The 18,486-nt window shown below is 40.4% G+C and overlaps 1 long non-coding RNA gene across 1 annotated transcript; it reads right to left on the minus strand.

The window, feature by feature from the left end:
- Nucleotides 1-134: 134 nt before the first annotated feature.
- On the minus strand, nt 135-16,693 carry LOC149143890 (uncharacterized). The gene is made up of 7 exons (XR_016265057.1): nt 16,582-16,693; nt 15,552-15,969; nt 15,140-15,451; nt 8,888-8,986; nt 8,631-8,704; nt 406-476; nt 135-221 (listed from the first exon to the last, which is right to left on the minus strand). It is a non-coding gene; the product is annotated as an uncharacterized LOC149143890 (long non-coding RNA).
- Nucleotides 16,694-18,486: the final 1,793 nt, after the last annotated feature.

An 18,486-nucleotide genomic window follows, 5' to 3' on the forward strand; every position in this document is an offset into this window, starting at 1 on the left:
GTCTTGAAAGAGCAAGCATAGAAAATTGGAGAAAGTAACATTCATGTGGAAAGGGCACAGTATTGACAGAGCAAATATAGAAAATTGGAGCAAGTAACACTCAAATCCACATGAAGACACTTTACAAACTAAACATCATTCCAAGTTGACATTTTACCTTCTTCCGTCAGCGCTACAAGTCATTGTAGTGCACCATAAGTCATTGTAGTGCACCAGAGGCCCTGCAAGATCATACAACCAGGCTTTGATCTTTCCATCAATCGATATAGAAAATTGGAGAAAGTAACATTCATGTGGAAAGGGCATAGTCTTGACAGATCAAATATAGAAAATTGGATAAAGTAACACTCAAATCCACATGAAGACACTTTACAAACTAAACATCATTCCAAGTTGACATTTTACCTTGTTCCATCAGCGCTATAAGTCATTGTAGTGCACCAGAGGCTACAAGCCATTGTAGTGCACCAGAGGCCCTGCAAGATCATACAACCAGGCTTTGATCTTTCCATCAATCGATATAGAAAAAACACAATGCATATTAACAAAGAATCATAATCCGTCTATCTTTAGTGCAATAAAGTATTTTTCACATGGCCAAAAATTCAAAGGAAGCCAAACATCAAACAAAAATAGAATATGCAAACTCGAAAACAACAAGAATTTAATATTACTCAGCCGCAATGCACATAAAGTGTTCAGGGCTCAAGGAACGAAGTACCTGAATATTTTCTTACTAGTGAGGACAAAATGAATATACAGGGCCTTCACGACCTTCAAATGTGTATTGTTTTCGACCAATTATTGTATCCCACATCTACAAGCACAAACAATTTTCTTTTTCTTTTTCTTTTTTTAAATTTTCATATACAAGTAAACAACAACTATTATCCACATCTACAAGCACAAACAATTTTATTTTTCCTTCTTTTTTTTTTTTAATTTTCATATACAAGTAAACGACAACTACAATTTTATTTTATCCTTTTTTTTTAATTTTCATGTAAAAGTAAATGACAACTATTAGAATGAGTATGGACATATGATAAAGCAGATTACCTTGATGATCCTATCATCCCCACATGCAATTATGTGGGGATTTGGGAGGTAGGGATGATGGGCATTCAATGCTACATGATCAAACTTAATTGCTTTCTTAGGGCATCTGAGCACTCATAACAAGACACAAGAAATAAATTGACCTTGTTAATTTTCTTCGATCATATATTCCTTAGGGTATCTAAGCACTCATAACGAGACACAAGAAATAAATTGACCAGTTTGGACGATCATGGCCACCTTGAAGGATGATGGCCTTCATCCAAGATGTTTTCCATGTATCGTACTCAATGAAATATCTTCAAGTATCTTTAACTTTGATAAGGGGATGACCCTATATCAACATGTATTTGCTAATCTTACCTTTAGCTCTTTTCTCTTTCCTTTTTATCTTGCTAGTCTATATTAGAAAATTCTTTTGATTTTACATGAATAAAGGGCTGTGTCCCACCAACAATCTATTAAAATTGACAACTAGGGCCAAATTCCACTTTGGATAACTCATTTGGAGATAATGATTCCAAATTTCCTTTGATGTTACATGAATAAAGGGTTGCGTCCCACCAACAATCTATTAAAATTGACAACTAGGGCCAAATTCCACTTTAGATAGCTCATTTGGAGATAATGATTGCATTGAATTCCTCTAGGCATCTGAGCACTCATAAAAGACACAAGAAATAAATTGACTAGTTTGGACGATCATGGTCACTGTGAAAGATGATGGCCTTCACACAGGATGTTTTCCATGTATCACACTAAACGAAAGATAGATGATGGCCTTCATCCAAGATGTTTTCCATGTATCACACTCAACCAAATATTTACAAGCATCTTTAACTTTGATAAGGGATGACTTTATATCAACATGTATTTGCTAATCTTACTTTTAGCTCTTTTCTCTTTCCTTTTTATCTTGCTAGTTTATATTACAAATTTTCCTTTGATTTTACATGAATAAAGGGTCGCGTCCCACCAACAAACTGTTAAAAATGGCAACTAGCGCCAAATTCTACTTTGCACAACTCATTTGGAGATAATGATTGTATTGAATTCCTCTTTTTGAGAGGACCCAAATTGACCTAAAGATCATCAAATTTGGACAAGGGAAAATGTATTTTCAAATTGTAAGCCCACATGTGCATATTTGATCAGGTCAGCTATAAATACAAGTGACCTCAACCTCATTTGAACATTATCATGAGATATTCTTCTATTCTCTTTCTTATTTTTGGTTCGCATCACTGTTTTAGGGTTTTGGGCCTCAGTCGCAGGCATGTCACAGAGAGATCTCAGTTGCAGTCACTCGCTGGCCGACTCATCTGTGTGACTAAAGCATTTTAGTCGCTTGCACAACATGTCCTCCATGCGACCGAAAGTTAGTGTTTGGTTTTTCAGTTATCTGAAATTTTTGCTCGTTCACTGCAGTGTTCGGCGATTGATCGCAGAGAATGAAAATTCATTATAGGCTTCTGAATTCGGGTTTTGAGTATGAGCATGGTTAGGTTCATCTCATGGATATTGTTTAGTTGATTTTTGTTGGATAAGCTGAGGGTTTTGCACCCAAAGTTGTGGGTGTGAATCCATGAAGAGATTTGATGACTTGGCACTTAGACATGATAGAGCACCCTTAAAGGGGCAATGGGTTGCTTCAAGCACACAAAGAGCCTTTGTCACTGTGGAAAAATAATGTTTATATGTTTTGGGTGGCTGAATTGTTTTAAAGATCAAGTCGGCCTTCATTAAAGAGTCCCTTCTTGAAGGGATAAATGTCACCCTAAGAGAAAGATATAAATATGTGAGAGGAGAGACCTCATTCCACACATCCAAGGAGCAACACATAAAAGAATATACCTCTAAAATAGCTGCAGATTAGGAGTTCAAGTGAAGTGGAGGAGCATTTTTGTGTCTTCTTGAGACTGTTTTGAGGATGATATTAATAGGCAACAAGCCAAGGACTAAGAGGGTAATTTTGGGCAAATTTTGTGCACGTTTGAGGAGGTTTTTCTCTATATTTCATGCCGCAAGTTCTTTGGATTGATAGCAGGTGAACGACAAATCTTTTGGGGAGGGCAAAGAGACCTAGTAGGATGCCTAACCTAGGCCACAATGACAACAGGGGACAACGTAGTTAGAAGAGCCCTGAAGTGAGGGAAAACACAAGTTTTGTATCGGAATTTAGGGTTGACGTCTGCCCTCACTAGAGCTCAAAAATTGCATTGAAACAGAGGTCAAGGGGAGCAGGGGGAGGTTGCAGAACAAGGTATGTTTGTCCTTCTGTTTTGATGTTGTTTTTTAGTGGATGGTTGTCCTAGTTTTGACAAAGTTGGAGAGGCATCTAAAGGACAGTGTGGAGGGTAGAAGAAGGTGTCCTTGCAGCCCTAGATCAATTTAACAAGGAATTTGGCTACTATAAGAAGGACAAACTTTGAGAAGCCTAAGGGTTTGGTTCTCGGAGAAATAAGGGTAGCCAAGTAGGCTTATGAATCATCCCTAAGTTAATCTTCGGAAAAGGACTATAGACAATCATAGTAGGCAACCCTCCATGCCCTAAGATTGTCTACATTGGAGCAACACAAGAAGGCAATAGTGGCAAGAAGTCCCAATGAGCTGAGGAGCAACAATGGGTAATCTCAGAGTTATTCACAAACAAATTTGTGAACAACTCACAAGAAGACCCTATGTGTTGATTCATGGATGGACTAATGATCAACTAGAGGGCAATTGGTGGACGTGTTCAGAGACCTAAACAAGCGGGATTCATTGATAGAGGCAGATTGGTGTTGTAGTTTGGGAGCCAAAGGACCGACATATGTGTTCAGGACACATGGACTGAAAGGGTTGTGGAGCACTAGATCATGTTGGAATTTCTAAGTCTAACTGTTAGAAATCCTTCATGTACTTTCTGATTTATTTCTTCCTACTTGTTGCGTTAATTAACAAGTTATTTACCATGTAAATACTGAAATTAACAAGTTATTTACCATGTAAATACTGAAAATAAATACAAGTACAATCTCAACACATACAGATCATCAACTGAAGGAAAAACAAGCACACATGTGACATTGTTATTTTTGGACTAATGTCCCCAGAAAAACCTAATGCGGGAAAACCAGTGCAGCGATCTGAGGGTTTTATTATTAAGCAGTTTCAAAATACAATCTGGGTGCAAAACATGGCTCACCCAACAGAGAATGCCCTCGGCAGTAGTACCTCTCAGTGGGAGACAGATATCAGCCCTAATCTGCTCCACGAAATATCCCAGCGTCAGCCTCTCTGGCCCAGCGTCAGCCTCTGTGGCCTCTGCGTCTCCCACGCTGGCCCTCCTCAGGCTTTGCACAGCTCCTGGCTGCCTCTACATGGCCTCTGGTTGCTTTTGCGTGGCCTCTAGCTGGCTCTGCATACCCCCTCTCCCGGCTTCTACGCTGATGCTACCAGTGCTATCTCTGCCTCTTTGCTATTGCATTCACTACCCCTCAACTGCAACTCTTTCGATTTCCTCAGCAAACCCTGCCCCAAAAAATCAAATTCTTGATCAACTCGGTGTGTCCTCCAACTGACCCTCAAGTCCCTTCTTATACTTTTCTCGTTGGCAATTCAACGACCGAGATTAAGTCCCTAATCAACAACTAAGATTAGATCTGGCTTGATCCATGACTTTTGGACCATTCTAACTCAGTTTTATATTAATTCACATTAATATTTTCTTTTCCCTAAGTCTAAACTTAGGGATTCCATTAAAAATATTAATTATTTTAATATCTCCCAAATTGGTTAGATTCTGCCCAAACCATTTCTGGGTCATGGAGATCTCATGTGCTTTAGCCTCGCCACCAATTTTCAAGGCTAGAGCACATCTGATGCTACCCCAAATCAACACTCCCTCTTAGCGAGGACTGTGCTCTAGTAATACTCCTCACTGAGCATCACCCTGATCATCTGGCATCGGTCCCTGTGCTGATGCTAGCCCTGTTGCCCAACATTCTCTACACTGCTGCATCATGTACTGCTACCCAGGGCCCTACTACTGTCACTGCTGCATCTGTACGACAACTCCCTCTACATCTGTGTTGCTGCCCATGGCCCTACCACTACCACTGTTGCATCTACCCTTCAACCCCTCTCATCATGCTGCATCATGCTGCCCATAACACTGCCATTGTTAACTGCTGCACTGCAACTTAGTTACTGAGAAGTAAGTAACTGATCTCCCAACTCTAACATCTCCGTCAGGCTAGAAATACTCTGATGTTGAAGCTCCCTCTGTCACTGACAAGTGCTCCCTCTCTGACCTCTGTGCTACTGCAACAACTCTGTGCATCTCGCACTGTTGCCTCATGTTGTCTTAAGACACCTGCACTGTAGCTCCCTCTGTTGCTCCATCTGCATCCGTCTCTACCGACATCCACCAGTCTTGCTACTCCTCTTCGGGGCTCCCCTAGCAAGGTAATATCCAAGAGGTTGTGTACCTCGAGGGTCCTGCCCCTCATCGCTTGTAGTCTGTCTAACTATAGCTCGATGTCTCCCGACTTCCTTTCAAGTGGCGCATGAACACTCATGGCACAGTCATCATCTGTCTCCACTTCTTTCTCCGCTACCCAGTTCCCCACAATGCTTCCTACCTTGGGTAGCCTTTTGATCTCTTCTTGACGAAGAACCGCCCACAGTTCCACCCAATTTGGAAGGGTCGACTTGCCCAATATGCTCTGGACAAATACCTCCCAATCCTTTAAGACTGCATTCAATTCGGTCCTCACCATCATCTCCTCATCCGGCGTGGCCCCTATGGAAGTCAGTTGATCTCAGATCTCCTTCAATTGACCGAGGAAGGTGTCAATCTGTTCTCCCTTCTGCATCTGGTATGACCGCCACTGATTTTCTAGTAGCATCTTCCTCTGCATGGAATACAATTTCGTCAGGGCCTCCCACATCGCATTTGTCGTGTCCTTTTCGGCAATATGTGGTACTACATGGTCCTTGACCTTGTCGAGGATGATGCTATTGGCCCTCGCCATTGCTTCCTCGTACTTTTCGTTCTTAGCCGGGTCAACTGGGATCGCTATCGTGTTCAAGGCGAAGTGCTTGAGACAATCCCTGTCTAGAACGAACAAGATCCTGGCCTTTCAGACTACGAAGTTTGAGGCTATGTCCTGTCTGTCCTCATCTCTTACCCCATTCGTTGCCATTTCGCTGCTCCTGTTTTAACTCCCCTGAGTCTCTCTACTTCCCTCCTGGAAGTTCTCGATGTCACTCCCTTTGAGCCTCGATTTCCCTCTTGGAAACCCCTTTGTCAATGTCGAGATGCCCTTACTTTGATCAGTAGTGCAGTTGCACCACTGATCCGGATTTCTTGGCTAGAAATCCTCGACAGCGACTCCCTCCTCCTTGGTCTTGCCCTGTTAGGTACTGTTCTGACCACAGTACCCACTAGCTTCACTCCGCAACTTACCCACATCGTCTTATCCCCTAGCAAACTGAAGGTTAGAGCCTTTAAGCTCTGCGCAATCTCGGCACCATCAAAATCTACACCTCTTGGCCACGGGCGTCAATCCTTACTCACTGAGAAAGATGACCGGGCACTACGTAGGTCAGGTCAGCTCCTTTCTGCAATTGCGTTGATCCTTTTCCCGGCTCAAGCTGCTGACACAGGCACTGCGTCACCCCTGCCTCGCTGCTTTTCTGTTAGGAACAACTTCTGTCACTCGAGACATCTGTTTCTGTTGTTGCTGCTTTGCTCGGCTGATGCCCTCAGTTATCCTATGATCAGCAACCATGCTCCGATACCATGTTGGAATTTCTAAGTCTAACTGTTAGAAATCCTTCCACAACTTTCTGATTTATTTCTTCCTACTTGTTCCATTAATTAACAAGTTATTTACCATGTAAATACTAAAGTAAATACAAGTACAGTCTCAACACATACAGATCATTAACTGAAGGAAAAGCAAGCACACAAGTGACACCGTTATTTTTGGACTAATGTCCCCGGAAAAACCTAATGCGGGAAAACCAGTGCAGCTATTTGAGGGTTTTATTATTAAGCAGTTTCAGAATACAATCTGAGTGCCAGAGATGGCTCACCCAACAGAGAATGCCCTCGACAGTAGCACCTCTCAGCCGGAGACAGATATCAGCCCCAATCTGCCCCACGAAATCTCCCAACGTTAGTTTCTAGGGTCTGTGTTAGCCTTTCTGGCCCAGCATCAGCCCAACATCAGCGTATTTGGCCCAGCGTCAACCTCTCGGGGCTCTACGTCAGCCCCTGGCGCCTTTGTGTCTCCCACGATAGCCCTCCTTAAGCTCTACGCAGCTCCTCACTGCCTCTACGTGGACTCTGGCTGCTTCTGCGTGGCCTCTAGCTGGCTCTGCGTCAACCCTCTCTTGGCTTCTGCGCTGATCGCTGATGTTCTCCCGGCTTCTGCGCTGATGCTCCCGGTACTATCTCTGCCTCTTTGCTACTGCATTCACTGCCCCTCAGCTGCAACCCTGATCACTCCTTTGATTTCCTTAGCAACGGCTAGGATTAGGTCTGACTTGATACATGACTTTTGGACCATTTTAACTCAGTTTTATATTAATTCACATTAATATTTTATTTTCCATAAGTTTAGACTTAGGGGCTCCATTAAAAATATTAATTATTTTAATATCTCCCAAACTTGTTAGATACTACCCAAACCATTTCTGGGTCATGGAGATCTCATGTGCTTTAGCCTCTCCACCAATTTTCAAGACTAGATCACATATGATGCTACCCCAAATCAACACATCAACAAGTAGGTCAAGTGTTGTCTTGTTCAGGGTAGATTGGTTGAAGCACTGACACCGAACCCTAGTTTGTATTTCTAGTATTAGTGATTGTATGAGGGCCATGATCCCTGGTACCAGAGCTCTAAACAATGTACTACAGTTTGTTAATATAACGAAGTTTTGTTAATATAACGAAGTTGGGTTGTTGAAAAATGATAAGTTGTCTATTTATGTACATGTTGATTTTTTGTTGTATTTATTCCATTGTGCAAAGTAGTTTGTTATGTCATTTGAGTTGGTTGTGTAATAGATTCTTAGACCCTAACCTACATTCTCTAGTGACGTGGGAAAACAACATCCTCATCTCTAGTGCACATTGTGTAGGGGTGTGCGTGTGATGTGGAGCAAAAAAGCACATAAATCTAAACATTCCATTTGATGTATATGTCAAACCACTAACTGAGTGGTACTACCCAAGAACCATGCTAGAAGGAAAAAACTTAAAGTAAATAAATAATAATAATAACACTATTTTGTTGGAAACCAACATGACTCACCCATCCTTTGGGTGGCATTTACATTGCCTATCTTCTCAACTTGACCCTCCGAGACACTACAATTGCAGTCACTCAATTCACAAAGTAATATTCTATATGAGATCATGAATAAAGCACGAGTTTAAATAACAAATATACAAAGCGATGTATTAAACATACACATACCGAGCCTACTCCCTGAGAACCATGCTAGAAGGAAAAAACTTAAAGTAAACAAATAATAATAATAACACTATTTTGTTGGAAACCAACATGACTCACCCATCCTTTGGGTGGCATCTACATTGCCTATTTTCTCAACTCGACCCTTCAAAAACTACAATTGTAGTCACTCACTGCGCAAAGTAATATTATATATGAGATCATCAATAAAGCACGAGTTCAAATAACAAATATACAAAGCAATGTATTAAACATACACATACCTACCATATACAAAGCGATGTATTAAACATACACATACCTACCCTCCCTTCCCTTGGCTTATATTTTAGCAACAAATAGAATAAATCACTTACAATTTGTAGAATGTCTCACCCATCCACTGCCGAAATTGTAGAATGTCTAATGCATCTTCACCACTTCACCTTTGTAGATTGTACAATTGTAGCTCTTCACTATATAAAGAAGATCAATGTAGTTGATTATGACAACATAGATAAAGCATATTATTAGAATATTTCTATTTAGTATTTAATGCTCAGTCTTTTAGCTGTTGCTATTTTTATTCTTTTAGCAGTTTCTTAGATGAAACTATTTGTTTCCATATTCTACATAGAAACTTGATGTTTCTATTATTGTAAATATCTTTGTATTATCATTGAGTTGTTTGCTCATTTCTGAATTAGTTCATTCGATATTCTTTTATGGTATCGGAGCTTGGACCCAGGTTCAATTCCCCCAAGTTGCGTTTGAGGGGGGGTGTTGGAAGAATCACCGCACCTCTATAGAATCCGTAATTTCCACCCTGGGATCCTAGTTACTGGCTTGTAATGTTTAGCAATACCTGTGGGTTTTGGTGTAACGGCAAACCTCCACATGGTATCAGAGCACAGGGATTTTTTTCGAAATAATTTTTCATAGTTTGAAAAATTCAGTAGTTCATTTCGAAACTGCTCTCAGGGTCTGTAGATTTCTTGATTAGCTATCCTCTTCGTATCCTAATCTCTTGAGTTCCTTCATTCCTTTCTAAGGTCGAGCCCTCTGTAAGCCAGGTAGCCTTCACTAAGTCTTAGCCTCGGCTTTGCTCACTGTGATAAAAGCTTACAGTTGTCAATCTCGATACAGAAAGGGATTCTTCTCCTGCATTATCACTTTATGAGGAATTAACTTTGTGGCGGTGCTCGGAATCGTAAAATTGCTTTGAAATTAAAATCCGGCATTTTGAATCCGGGGGCAGCAGTCTATTTGTCGGTTGAACAGTTTATTTGTTTGAAGACGTGTTGTCTCATGGTTCTCGTGGTCCTTGAAGTCTAGCCACTGAAGAGGAAGAATACACGCAAGTTCAAGGACTCGGTATTTTTTTGTCGCAATTGACGGGGATGAGCACAATCTGTAAAACCCGTATCCGGTTCCCACCATCGCTGTAATAGCCAGTAGCCAGCTTCTGCGCTTTCTGCACACGGAAACCGCGTTCGTGCTCATTTTCTGAGCCATCCTCTGTAATTCCATTGCACAATTTATGGGATATGTCGAACTGAGATAAAGGCTGGGAGGAACGATACTGTGGCGCCGTCACGATATTTGGAATCGCACGCCCGAAACATATCCACCAGATCTGATTCCGAAACATCCGTCTAAGCCTGAATCAGAATCCGTCTAAGCCTGAATCGCACGCCCGAAACATCCGTCTAAGCCTGAATCAGAACCGGAAGCTGTAGCGGAAACCGAAGTTGAAGTGTTTGCGTCACCAGAAGCAAAATCCAAAGCCGAAGCTAAAGTTAAACCGTATTTTGGCTCACGTATTTTGGCTCACGTATTCGACAGATCGAGATTCTGACGGCATTTTTCACATGACGGCATTTTCCAGATCATAGCCAAGCACCTGATACATTATGGTCGATACACAGTAAAACTTGTTCAGGCTTCCGCAAGGGTCTTTCTGAGCTCCGTTATTTTAATTTTCTTTGAAGCGGTGGGACCAGAACAGCAAATATAATCGTGGACAGCTTCAGTCTACGTATTTTTTTCTCTCTCTTCAAATCAGCTTTAATTTTATGAAGATACATGCGACCTCTTGTCATGGTTTTGGTCTGGTGTTTTGATCTGGTACAGATCTGAGTTATTTTTTTTGTGCAAGCCTATTTCTTTCAAAGCAGAATTTGTTAAGGTTTGGTACAGTCATCTTGAAAGAGGAATTTTAAGCAGGCAGCTACATTTTTTTTGTGTGTCAGACTTCTGTATTGTCTTTGGAAAAATGGCCACGCTCACCAATCTGATGTTAGAAGGAAATCAACGCTTTAATGGCAGCAACTATAACATTTGGAAACAAAGAATGCTGACCATTTTTTAATACAGGCGTCTTGATCAGCTCATTTTGGGCAAAGAGCCTCGTCCCGGTACAGCTGGTACCGATCAAGATAAATTTGATGATCGAAATCGAGAGGTTGTTATGCTTCTCAAGCTCTCTGTCGCTGATGATCAGTTACCACAGATTCCTTCTGGCAAGACCGCTGCCGAAATCTGGCAACAATTGAAAGAACTGCACGAGACATCTGACAAAAGCAGAGCATTTTTTCTCAAAAATCAGTTGTTCTCCATCATGATGGATGAACATATGTCTTTACAGGAACATCTCAACAAAATTAAAGACATTCGAGATCAGCTCGAAGCCATTGGTCGGACCATGGAGGAGGAAGATATGGTAGTCATTACTCTGAAAAGTCTACCGAAATCTTATGAACACTTCATCGAAACACTCAACATTACGACCACAGATGTTGATCTGAAGTTTCCAGATTTATGTACCAAACTTCTGCAGCAGGATCGGTGGAAACAACAGTTTAGTAGTGGTGCTTCATCAGTGTCCTCGGAAAATGCATTTGCTGCAAAATACCAGTCCTCTCAGTCCTTTCAGCAGAAAGGCTCTTCTCAGCCTTTTGATCCTGCTAGGAAGAAAAGTGTGCAGTGTAATTACTGTCACAGGTTCGGTCACATGAAGAAAGATTGCCGACAGAGGATTGCTTCTGAACAGAAGAAACAGGGAGGGCCACATCAGACCGCAAATGTTGCAGAACATTCCGAGCAGACAGATTCTTCCTTTTACGCCTTTATGGCTAAAAGGTCTTCAGAACATGTTCCCTCCTCTGCATGGTACATTGATTCTGGTGCATCACGCCACTTCTCTCACAGGCGTGACTGGTTTATTGACTTCTCACCTTTCAGTGATTCCGTGGTATTTGGTGGAGGTGAAAAGTACACTGTAGCTGGCAGGGGTACAGTTCAAATTCAGTCTGGTGGACGTACACTCATATTTCTGAATGTATACTATGTTCCTGGTATGGAGATTAATCTGCTATCTGTCAGCCAGATTATGAGGAATTCTCCTCAGCTTGATGTTGTGTTCAGTGCACACAAGTGCTCCATCATTGACAGGGAGACTAGTCTAACAGTTGCTGTTGGGCTAGAGGACCATGGTCTATACAGGCTACTTGACACTGGTGACTCTCCAGAAGTGGCTCTAGCAGCACGTGTCTCTCCCATCAGCACTCTATGGCATCAGCGATATGGGCATCTAAATATGCAGTATCTCTCTCAGCTCTCTCGGGAGGGACTTGTGTCAGGATTACTTGATATTCAGACTCAGCAGTTGGGGGTATGCAGCACCTGTCAAGCGGGAAAGCAACATCGGTCTTCATTCAAAAATGGAGAATCTTGGCGCGCAACTAAGGTACTTCAGTTACTTCATGCTGATATTTGTGGTCCTATGAATACAGCTTCTATCACTGCTTGCAAATATTTTTTACTTATTGTAGATGACTTCAGTAGAAAGATGTGGGTGTATTTTTTAAAAAATAAATCTGATGCTCTTAGTACCTTTCAGAAGTTTAAAACCTTAGTTGAAAAAGAATTTGGTTGTAATATCATGACCCTTAGGACCGACAATGGGGGGAATTTTGTTCTTCAGCTTTTGCCAACTTCTGTGATATCCATGGCATCAAACGTCAATTAACCACACCTTACACTCCCCAGCAGAACAGTGTTGTCGAGCGTCGCAACCGCACGGTTGTTGAAATGGCTCGTTCCATGTTACAACACAGGAGTGTTCCAAACAAATTCTGGGCTGAAGCAGTATTTATTGTTGTTTACCTTCTTAACCGATCACCTACTCAGGCTGTTAAAGGGAAGACTCTTGAAGAAGTTTGGTCTGGTCGTAAGCCTAAGATCAGTCACCTCAAAGTATTTGGCTCAGTTGCATATGTTTGGATTCCATCTGCTAAGCGCTCTAAGTTGGATTCCAAAAGCCAGAAACTCATGATGACAGGTTACAGTGATCATCACAAGGCCTATAGGCTGATAGATATAGCCACTGGTCGTCTTAGCTTCAGTCGAGATGTAGTATTTGATGAAGACAGAGGATTCTTTCAGTCTTCTTCTTCTGAGCAGCGTTCTGAGGATCAGCCTCACAGTGTTCTTCTTCCGGTCGGTCCACCTGATGGGAGGGATGATGTAGCATCAGTATTTGATAATACTCTATCTGAGCTTCCTCCAGAAGCTAACCCTCCCCTTGCTGCCCCTATTGCTCTTGAGTCTTCTCCACCTCCTCCTGATATTGGTTCCTCTACTCCTGATATTGGTTCTTCTTCTCTTCGGCCTAAATGGTGGGCTAAAACCATTGGTGATCTCCGGGATGATGAGCTCCTTGAAGGTAGAACTTCTAGACATAAGAACAGACAACAGTCTACAGTCAATTTTGCTCTTATGGCTAACCTACACAGTATTTTTGAGCCTCAAACCTATTCAGAGGCTAAGGGTACATCTGAGTGGGAACAAGCTATGGAAGCCGAATTCCAGAGTCTTCAGAAGAATCACACCTGGACACTTTCTGATCTTCCTGCCGAAAAAAAGCCCATAGGCTGCAAATGGGTGTATAAAGTGAAATACAAAGCTGATGGAACCATAGACAAGTATAAAGCTTGTCTTGTGGCTCGAGGGTTCTCACAGAAGGAAGGCATCGATTATGAGGAGACTTTTGCTCCTACAGCCAAGATGAGTACCATAAGGCTTGTCCTTGCCCTAGCAGCTCAGTTCAATTGGAAAGTTCATCAGATGGATGTAAAGAGTGCTTTCCTAAATGGTGATCTCCAAGAAGAAGTCTACATGACGCAGCCTCCAGGGTTCAAGGTTGCTGGTCAAGAATAGAAAGTGTGTTGGTTAGCTAAAGCAATCTATGGATTGAAACAAGCTCCTCGGGCTTGGTACATGAAAATTGATCAGTACCTGACAGATCAGGGTTTTCAGCGGAGCACATCTGATGCAAACCTGTATATCAAGCATACTGGTGATGATATCTTGTTTGTGGTTGTCTATGTGGTTGACCTTATCATTACTGGCAGCTCTGCACATTTGATCCATGGGATCAAACAAGATCTATGCAGAACTTTTGAGATGACAGACTTGGGACTTCTTCATTACTGTCTGGGGGTTGAAGTCTGGCAGACTGAAAATCAGATCTTTCTCTCTCAGTCCAAGTATGCCAAAAATCTTGTGGAAAGGTTCAGAATGCAGGATTGCAAACCGGCCACGACTCCTATGGAACCAGGGCTCAAACTTTCAGCACAGTCACCCTCTCCCCTTGTGGATGAAACTTTATTCAGGCAATTAGTGGGCAGTCTCATCTATCTTACTGCTACCAGACCTGACATCAGTTTTGCAGTAAGCTACATTTCCCGCTTTATGTCAGCTCCTAAAGCTGATCATTGGATAGCAGCAAAGCGGGTGCTACGATATGTGCGTGGTACTTCTGATTATGGCCTCTTATATACTCACAGTTCCAATCCTATTCTCAGTGGCTACACTGACTCTGATTGGGCCGGTTCGGTTGATGACCGTAAATCTACAGCTAGGTATGTGTTTAGTCTAGGATCTGGTGCTGTTACTTGGACTAGTAAGAAGCAACAGGCAGTGGCTCTCTCCTCAACAGAAGCAGAGTATCGAGGAGCAGTTAAGGCATCCTGTGAGGCAGTTTGGCTTCGACGTATGCTTGCAGATATGCATGTTTTCCAGACAGGGCCTACTTCTTTGTTTTGTGATAATCAGGGAGTGCTCAAACTTGCCAAGAATCCAGTCTTTCATGAACGAACAAAGCATGTGGAAACTCATTGCCACTACATTCGCCAGCTGGTTGAAGACGGCTCAGTTCAGTTGCAATATGTTCCCACAACAGAGCAGCCAGCCGACATTTTCACCAACCCTCTTGGTCCTGATAAATTTGTAAAATTCCGAGGGTCTATTGGTGTTGTAAATAGATTGAGCATTAAGGGAGGGTATTAGAATATTTCTATTTAGTATTTAATGCTCAGTCTTTTAGCTGTTGCTATTTTTATTCTTTTAGCAGTTTCTTAGATGAAATTGTTTGTTTCCATATTCTACATAGAAACCTGATGTTTCTATTATTGTAAATATCTCTGTATTATCATTGAGTTGTTTGCTCATTTCTAAATTAATTCATTCGATATTCTTTTACATATAATAAATTTAATAGCAAAAAATGGAGCCACAAATTAGCAAAATATACTTTTAAGTGAAACGCATTAGGTGTGTTGACTCACCCTCATTTATGAACAATAACCTCCTCCATTTTTTTTGTCTGCTTCCTTTGTTTCCTTTTCCACACCAACAAGTGAAACCGAGACCAAATTACAAAGAATGTGAAAAAAGAAAAGAAAAACGAGTACAACAAACCCAATAAATGAAACCAAGGCAAAACTACAAAAAAGAGAAAAAAAAAAGGTGAAACAAAGAAAAACGATTACAACACAAAGCATGGCCATGCTCAAACTCAACAAAAAAAAATATGAACAAAGAAAAAAATGCAAACACCCGTTCTACACATTATCTCTCCTGCAATGTACCGTCCTCTCCTGGAAGGAAAAGAAGTAAACTAAATGAGGTTAAAATACACATAGTTAGTAATGGTACACATATTTCAAAACCAATAATTATTCATACTAGGAAACATACCTCCCCTAGAGTTTGTTTTATAACAATGAATCATCTCTTTTGTATTCCACTTGCTTGTGCTCATCAAAACAAGTCATCTCGAAGGAAAATAAGTAAATTGAATAAGTTTAAAATACACATAGTTAGTAATGGTACACATATTTCAGAACTAATAATTATTCATAATAGGAAACATTCCTCCCCTAGAGTTTGTTTTATAACAATGAACGATCTCTTTTGTATTCCACTTGCTCGTTTTCATCAAAACAGGACATCTATAGAAGATACAAAATAAGCTATTAGAATTGTTATATAAATTAAACTAGAGATTAGAATGAAATTATTAATCATAATAAGAAACACACCTTTCTTTGAGTTTGTTATATAAAAAGAGAGGCCATTTTGTATTTCGCATGTTCATGCTCACTGGACAAATATTCTGCAATAAATACATAAAAAATATTAAATTTCTAATAAAAGTTAAACTAGAGAGTTTGAGGCATGAACTTGTCATGCAACTTAGTTTGAGTCCAATTGACATATGGAAAAAAAATATAAATTATCACACAAAATATAAATTTTCTAGACTACATGTACTTGTACTAGGAATAATACAAACAATGCTTTCATAAGAGGTAAATTTTTTTGTTTGAAAATGAATCTAAACATATCTAAACAAATTGAACTCCCAAAACCATAGGGTCCACAAGGCAATATTTTTTTTTGTTTGAAAATAACCTAAACATATGTAAACAAATTGAACTCCCAAACCATAGGGTCCACAAGGCAATAGTGTTGTATGTTGGCATGATGGTTGGTTGGTTGAAAGGTCAATATGCTTGCTTGCTCAATTTTACCCACTTCTTCTTGCTTGCTCAACTTCACCCACCTCTCTTAAAAAGACAAAAAAAAAATACAAATTTAAAAAAACCATGTGATGTATACGTGAAACCACTAATTGAGTAATACAACCCAAGAACCATGCTCGAAGGAGAAATAGTAGTGCAAACAAATAATAAAAATACTATTTTATTGGAAAACTATGACTCACCCATCCTCTATGCTCCATTTGCATTGCTTAAAGTATCTTCTCCACTCGACCATCCCAGACACTACAACGGTAATCACTCACCGCACAAAGTAATCTTGTATGTGAAATCATAAATAAACCATGATAGAAATTGAATAAAAAATATACATAACGATAAATTAATCATACACATACCTGCTAACTCTTCAGTAATGTTATAGCAGCAACAATTATGAACAGTAAGCCTGGAAATGTGAACCCCGTTATAACTTTTCTCTCTATTTTGTATCAAATTTTTCGGAAAATCTCAAACCTCACACCCATTAACAAGATCATACTACCTTGCAGCCATGACAAAAGGATGAATCATTGTGCAAGAAACATATATTACGGTGGATTAAAGCACAATATTATTATGTAGGAAAAAAATATGGCTCACCAATCCTTTGCGATATGTTTGTAGAATCTCCCAGGTATTTTCACCACTTCACCTTCATAGACTACACAACTGTAGTCGCTCACTACACAAAGAAAATAAATATAGTTGAGTTGTGAACACATATAAACCATATAATAAATTGAAAAACAAGCAAATAGAGTCACGAATGAGAAAAAGATAATTGTGAGTGAAGTGCATTATGTATAGTTAGGGTGATTCACCTTCATTTATCAATGATAACCTCCACCTCATTTCTTTTCATATTTTCTCCATGCAAACGAAACCAAGACCAAACTACAAGAAATGAGAAAACGAGTACAACACAAAGCATGGTCACTCTCAAACTTGACAAAAGCAAAACATGTAGACAACAACAAACAAAAAATTGCAAGCATCCCCCTTGCATATTATATCTATTGCAATGTCCTCTCCTCCACTGAAAAGAAAAAAAGTGGGGTGATTGACATATCAACATAGATAGTAATGATAAGCATATTTAAAAACTAATAATTATTTAGAATAAGAAACATACCTCCTTTAGAATTTGTTATTTTAACGGTAGACATTGCTTTGTATTCCATTTACTTGTGCTCACCAGAATAAGCCATCTACAACAGATACATAATAAAATATTAGAATCATTATACAAGTTAAACTAGAGAGTTGAATGTAATAATCAATCATAATATGAAACATACATGTCTTTGAGTTTTGTAGGGGAGCAACAAGAGATTGCAGAACGAGGTATGTTCGTCCTCTTGTTTTGATGTTGTTTTTTAGTGGATGGTTATCCTAGTTTGGACAAAGTTTGGGGGGCATCTAAATCATTGTGTGGAGGGTAGAAGAAGGTGTCCTTGCAGCCCTAGATCAGTTTGAAAAGGAATTTGGCTGCTATAAGAAGGAAAAACATTGAGAAGCCTAAGAGTTTGGTTCTTGGAGAAATAAGGGTAGCCAAGGAGGCTTACGAATCATCCCTAAGTTAATTGTTGGAGAAGGACTATAGACAATAATAGTGGGCAACCCTCCATGACCTAAGATTGTTTACATTGGAGCAGCACAAGAAGGCAATAGTGGGAAGAAGTCCGAAAGAGTTGAGGAGCAACAGTGGGTAATCTCAGAGTTATTCACAAACAAAGTTGTGAACAACTCACAAGAAGACCCTATGTGTTGATTCATTGATGGACTAATGATGAACTAGAGGGCAGTTGGAGAGTCGTGTTCAGAGACCTAAAGGAGCAGGATTCACTGATAGATGCAGATTGGTGTTGCTATAGTTTGGGAGCCAAAGGAACGACATGTGTTCGGGACACATGGACTAAAAGGGTCGTGGAGCGCTACATCAACAAGTAGGTCAAGTGTTGTCTTGTCCCAGGTAGATTGGTTGAAGGATTGACACCGAACCCTAGTTTGTATTTCTTGTATTAGTGATTGTATCAGGGCCATGATCCTTAGTACCAGAGCCCGAAATAATGTACTACAGTTTGTTA

Source organism: Pinus tabuliformis, chromosome X (assembly GCF_031772625.1).
Source record: "Pinus tabuliformis cultivar Carrire ecotype Pingquan chromosome X, CPIR1, whole genome shotgun sequence".
NCBI lineage: Eukaryota > Viridiplantae > Streptophyta > Pinopsida > Pinales > Pinaceae > Pinus > Pinus tabuliformis.